The following is a 6636-nucleotide window of genomic DNA, read 5'->3' on the forward strand; positions in this document are numbered from 1 at the left end:
TGTTTTCTCCTCCAGATTGTTCATCCAGCCTATTTTATTTAGACAGACCTGCGGAGATAATAACATGCACAAAAACAAGACAGCAAAACCAAGCAACAAAAGAAAACAACAACAACAAAAAGCCAATGACCAGAAAAAACCCCACAGCACAACTACAACAAAAAAGAAAAGTTTGTAGTTAGTTCAAGGACTGTTTGGTGGCCTTCAGGAGTGCTTTCTGGTTGAGTCTGATGGGGTGCCATGGCCTGGCCCCAAAGTCTATTTTTGGTATTACTTTGTTGCTCTGTTCTCCTTGCTGTTCTGTTGCATGCCCTTAGTGTTTTGCCTTGGTGTGATGGGATCAGATCAACAGCCCACTTTTCTAATGATAGCTTGAAGTTCCACAAGTTGTTAACTTCCTGTCATGATGTAGTCCACATCTCAAAGGACTAGGATGCTTTTGCCCTTTTCAGTTTGTCTGAGTTGGAACACTAGCATTTGGCGTATACTGTAGTTTAGTGACCATATATTAGACTCCTCCAAATGCCAAAATCAAGGCCTACCCCTGCCCCCTTCAAAAGGAATGCAAGAGGCAACGGTAGTGTGGTGTATGACCTAAGTGTGTCTGAAGACTATATTATGCTTATTTTTGTGGGGTGGAAATTTTGGTGAAATAATTTTGGGGTGCCTAGGAGTCTTTCTCTGAGAATCCCAGTTTATGTGCTCTCTCTCTCGCTCCCTCTCTCCCCAGAGCAAAGAAAGCTACTTATATCTGACATTTCTCAAATGTTGTTGACCAGTGAACCTGTATTTTGAATATCATTTCTAGTTTCTAGGGTTTTCTGGTACTCCTTTTGTGGGAAGACTGAAATACGTGTGAAGAACATGATTGGATTCCAGGCCTTGCCAAAACCCACTGCCATTGACTCAGTCTCAACTAATAGCTACCATGTGTAGGGTTTCCAAGGCTGAACTTTATGAGAGCAGACAGCCTGGGCTTCCCTCAGCAGGCCTTGTTCTGCTAACTGATTGTTAACGAGTCAGGCTGTCCGTAGGCAGAGTTTTGAGACTTGAGCTTGAACATGAACGCTTCTGTGCGGCACAGGTGGAGGCGTGTTTGACAAGGGAGAAGTGAAGACTGATGCTAGGATGGCTCATCGCGAACAGGGCCACATACTATTGGAACACCCTTTTCCTTCATTTATAATCATTTTATTAGGGGTTCATACAACTTATCACAATCCATCCATACACACATCAGCTGTGTAAAGCGCATTTGTACATTCATTGCCCTCATCATTCTCAAGACATTTTCTCTCCACATAAACCCCCGGCATTAGGTCCTCATTTTCCCCTCCCTCCCCGCTCCCCCCTCCCTCATGAGCCCTTGATAGTTCATAAATTGTTATTTTGTCATATTTTGCCCTGTCCGACATCTCCCCTCACCCACTTTTCTGTTGTCCGTCCCCCAGGGAGGAGGTCACAGATAGTCCCTTGTAATCGGTTCCTTCTTTCCTACCCACTCTCCCTCTACCCTCCCTGTTTCGCCACTCACACCACTGGTCCTGTAGGGCTCATCCGCCCTGGATTCCCTGTATTTTCAATTCCTGTCTGTACCAGTGTACATCCTCTGGTCTAGCCAGACTTGCAAGGTAGAATTCGGATCATGATAGTGGGAGCGGGGAGGAAACATGTAGGAACTAGAGGCAAGTTGTATTTTTCACCGTTGCTACATCGCATCCTGACTGGCTCATCTCCTCCCCGAGACGCCTCTGCAAGGGGATCTCCAGTGGCCTACAAATGGGCTTTGGGTCTCCACTCTGCACTCCCCACCTCATTCACTATGGTTAAAGTTTTTGTTCTGATCCTTATAACTGATCCCTTCGACACCTCGTGGTTGCATAGGCTGGTATATTTCTTCCATGTGGGCTTTGTTGCTTCTGAGCTTGATGGCCGCTTGATTACCTTCAAGCTGGAACACTTTTCTTTGAGAAAGGAGGAAGAGGGGTTGGGGCAGTTTCAGAAGAAACCAGAAAGCTTGTTGTGCTCAGCCTTTTGCCTGTGTTATTATGCTTTATCTCACTAAGCCCTCCCTTCAGCTCTCATAAGTAGGTATTATCTCCTTTTCTATAGTTTGGAATTTGAAGTTTGGAGAAGGGGAGGAGCTGGAATTCAAACGTAGGTTTGCTGGATATCAGAGCGCCTGGTCCCCAAGCTGCTAAGTATGTGGGGAAAATGAAAGCCAGTCCACCCACCTGTCAGAGCCCATGCTTCTTGTCTGTTTCCTTTCTCCACAACTTGGGGGCCGTCTTTCTGCACCCCCTTGAGCAACCATCTTTTGGCTAGACCTTACTGCAGCAACCTTTGCCAGTTGTCCCTACACCAAAAGGTTAGGGGTGGAGAGGAACCTTAAGGGTGAATGAGATAAGTTTACTAGTATTGAAGCATTGTGTTAGTTGACCTGTTTCCTCTATTGCTTGAAGGCTGATCACTCACTCAGACATCCACTACCCACCCCTATTTGGTCCTCCCTCAATAAGGTGGAGACGGGCCCCTTCCTGGCCTGTGCCAACATCGTAGGCTTGAGCTGCACCCGAGTCTCTGAGTCTCAATTTTGCTAGGAATGGGCAGCATGGAATTGATCAGTGTGCCTGAAACATGGTTTCCTTTGTGTCCAATATTTGCCAGAATAAACCACAAATTCCAGAGAGCGTTTCTTTATCCTCTTTGAAAAGAGATTCTGTGGGTCAGAAAAAAGTTGGATGTGCACTGTTTCTTGTTTTTAATCTTTGACTAGTACAATATTTTGCGTATGTGCCTTTAAAAGTCTTCACTTAAAGGACTGTGAACCATATTTTCACGAGAAACAGCTTCCACTAAGTAGCTTCCAGTCATGGCAATCACTTGTGTGGCAGAGTGCAGCTGGCTGCAGCTTTTCCATAGTCCCTGTTTGTGAGCAGTGAATCACCCCGCCTTTTTTCTGACGCACCATTGGTAGACTCTGACCTTGGGGTAGCTGCCAGGCAAGTTACCTGCTTGTACAGTATCGTAATCACATGGGGGGCGGGGGGATCTGCCACCTGTAAGGAGTTGTGTGTGAGCAGGAAGGGTCATTCAACACAAATGGGTTAAGTGCTACTTAAGCTTCATGCCAGGAGTCTCCTGGGCTGGGCACCGACCTCATCCCTCTGTCACCTGCAGCCTCTGGCAGCCTGTGCCTGCTCTGATCTCACTCAGAGTAGTAAGCTGCATCTGTAATTCGTGAGCAAGCAAAGCCTTTAAAGGCTTGCAGCCAGAAGTAATGGCAACATTTAAAATTACAGACCGCTTATTTTGGCCCCTTTCTGTTTCAAGTTAAGAATTAAATTTATGAGCCAGTTACAGAGTGGTGGAGCCTGCTTGGAAACAGCCTGCATCCCCCTGTAACTGCAGTAGCTTATGTTCTTGGTGGTGTGTACACGTGTCTGTCTTGTCTGGGGGAAGGAAGCTGGGAAGCAGGTGGTTGTTTTTCCACAAATCTCAAAGGTGCTAAGGTGTTACAGATCCAGAGACAACACAAAGTGTGTATTCCTAATTTGAATCATTTTAAAAAGAAAGTTTAGATCTACCTCATTCTTCCCAAAGAGAGTTAATAATGATTAAGCATACTGCCCTTCACACAAACATTAGCAAGTAACCATGTAACCAGTGCAATCAGTACATTTTATATTATCCAGGAAAGAGACTATTGGGGCAAGATGGTTCTACTAGAAAACGTGGAGATCCTCTCCACCTCACACACCCCTTCCCCCTTCTACAAACCAAAGAAACTGGACCATGGTGGTGAGTAAAGTTTCAAAATGATAGGGTGTGACTTGAGCAAGCAAATTGGAACTGGAGCCCCTTCTCACCACACACATACTCACTCCCTCCCTCCCTCCCTCCCTCCCTCCCTCGAGTCTAGTGGAGAGAGAGAGAGCGCCTTAGAATTTTAATGCATTTAGAAATGAGACCATATTAATCATGGGCATTTCACACTTTGTCACAAGTTTGAGACATTTTGGCCTTAAATCAGTCATCAGTGTGTTTATGTGTTCACGTCTCCCCAGCGTCCTTGCCCAGGCTTTATCTGGGTGACTGGAAGTGACATTTATTTATTGACTATGGAGGTTACATTACCCTAATGGATGATTGCAATCCATTGCCCATTGTGAGTTTAGCATTCAGTGGGGGCAAGTTGGCCAGGTTTTTATTTTATGGTGTTAAGTCTACAATCAGTGAGTTCTTGAAAGTGGTTTGTCTGGGAGGATTCTGTTAGCTTTCCTGCAGTGCTTTGATAGTAAGAAAGAATGTGGTGTTTTAGTTGTCCTGCGCACCGAGTCTGGCCTTTGGTGGGCTTATTGGAAACATAAGGGAAATTACACGGCAACTGGATATATTTCAGTCAGGGTAAGAAATGGGACTGCCCTTCTGGGGGTGGTAATAAAGGTAAGGGAACCACATATTTTTCTGCAGCAGTAAGTGTTTTTAGTAGCAGAATTTATCAGTGTTAGTGATTTTTATTTAGGGGTGGTGGTGGGGTGGGGTTGAGGGATTACAGGTAATTTATGGGAAACTATCTGAAGAGAAGAAAGTGGTGTGCGAATGAGAAGTGTGATAACTTCGATCTTTCTGCATGAAAGATTGATTTATGATCTTCAAAGCCTTCAGTGTAGAATTAACCAGTGTACGGCTTTTAAGATTTGTTGGAGGGCTCTTCACTGTTGCTTTTTTTTTGCTAGCTAAAGTGTAATGGGACAGGTCAGTTCATGTGCATGGTTTATGAATGGGCTTTGTACTGATGAGGCTGTAGCCACAGGACTTGTTTCTTTACTTTCACTCTTCCAGTTGTTACTAGCTTTGCTGACTTCACCGCTGTCACGTTGGTTCCCAGCTCATGGTGCTGGTGTTGACTGTGGATTGGATTGCTGTGCTCTGTAGAGCTCGGTCTGATTTTAGATGTAGATCACCAGGCCCATTTCCCCAGTCTGTCTTATCTGGAAGCTCCATTGGCAGAGGGTGGTGGCTGTGCATGAGGTGCATTCACTTTAAACAAAAAAATCAAACGTGGGCCTCGGGTGTTACTACTGCCCTTTTGTTGCTTTAAAAAAACAACCCTTTTTACAAATAGTAATTCATCTTTGTTAAGTATGAGTTTTTATGTAGACCTGAAGCAGGGCTACCTACGATGTAAATTTCTTGTTCACAGAAGTTGAAACAAATTACAATAAAATGGCCATTCTAATTTCTCATTCTGAAAGTAATTTAGTGAAATTTGGGGTGTGCTGTGTGGCATTTTTTGGGCAACTGGTTCCCTTACCTACTGACTTTCACTTGATTTCTGGCAGAAGTTCTGATGGTTGAAGCTATTGATGTGGCGTCCCTCCCACGAGTGCAGAGAACTCCATACTGTGTCCCTAGCCGTGAGCTTCCAGAAGTTCTGGCTGAGCCCCTTTCTGTTAGTAAGGGGCAGAAATTGTGTTTATTTGCAACATTTAAAAGGTTTTGATTTTCTACCCTCTTTGCCCAGATACAGAGGAGCTAGAGAGCATTGCCTCTTGTTATTTAGACAGTTGTGATTAACACAATGCCAGTGTCTCCAACCTACCCCCAAGGGAAAGACCAAACCAAGCCACTTCATGGCTGCATTTGTGACCGGTGAACAGCCGCCCTGATGGTGTGGTCGTATTGGTTGGGTTGCCCATTCCAAGGCCAGCAGCGGGTAACCACCAGCTGCTCCCCACGATGGAGACTTCTCCCCTGTAATGAGTTATATTTACTCCCCTAAAGTGTTACTCACAGAGGCGGTTCTGCCTTGTCTTGTATATGTTTGCTGGAGTCAGAGTTGAGTCTGGCTTTTGAGTTCTTTGAAACTAGTGAACAAGGTGAATCAACCACTGCATGTTGCTAGTAGGTGAAAGACGTTCTAGTACCACACTGGGTAAAGCATTGGGTCGCTAACCAAGAGGTTGGTCATTGAAACCCACCCACTGCCCCCCCAAGGAGGAAGGTGAGACTCATTGCTCCCATAAAGATTTACTGTATTTCCCTATAGGGTCACTGAATTGGAATTGATACTGACAGCGGGTTCGGTTTTGGTTAATATTTGAAGATAATAGACATCTGCAACTTCGTTAGAACAATGATTCCAAGCCACTGTTACCTGTGTGACTTTGGGCAAGTTGCTTAACATCTGTGCTGTGGTGTTTTCAGTGTTAGATAGAGTGATGATCGTAAGATCTCCCTGAGCACAAGATTAAAGAGAACACAAAACCCCCCACTGCTATTGCGTGGATTCTTACTCAATATAACTGTCATGTTTGTCCCTTGTCCCTCAGAGTGGCTGGTGGGTTTGAAGTATCAATCTTGTGGTTAGCAGTCCAAAGCTTAACTGGCAGCACCACCACGGCAATCTGAGAATTAATTACCAAACTTTATGCCACCGAGTTGGTTCCAACTCTAAGCAACGCTTATAGAGTAGAGTAGAACTGCCCCTGTGGGCTTCCCTATAGGATAGAACCACCGCTGTGAGTTTCTGAGACTAACTTCATAAGAGCAGAAAGCCTTTCTCCTGCAGAGCAGCTGGTGGTTTTGAACTGTTAATCCAATTTGTAACTCACAGTACACCAGGGCCCCTCA

General features: G+C 45.0%; 1 protein-coding gene across 1 annotated transcript in view; it reads left to right on the forward strand.

The window, feature by feature from the left end:
• The window catches only part of JARID2 (jumonji and AT-rich interaction domain containing 2), a 273050-nt gene that overhangs the window by 45709 nt on the left and 220705 nt on the right, over nt 1–6636 (forward strand). The gene's annotated exons all lie outside the window — the stretch shown is intronic.

Source organism: Echinops telfairi, unplaced genomic scaffold, assembly GCF_000313985.2.
Source record: "Echinops telfairi isolate 266 unplaced genomic scaffold, ASM31398v2 ScPeMD7_7439;HRSCAF=8477, whole genome shotgun sequence".
Taxonomy (NCBI): Eukaryota; Metazoa; Chordata; class Mammalia; order Afrosoricida; family Tenrecidae; genus Echinops; species Echinops telfairi.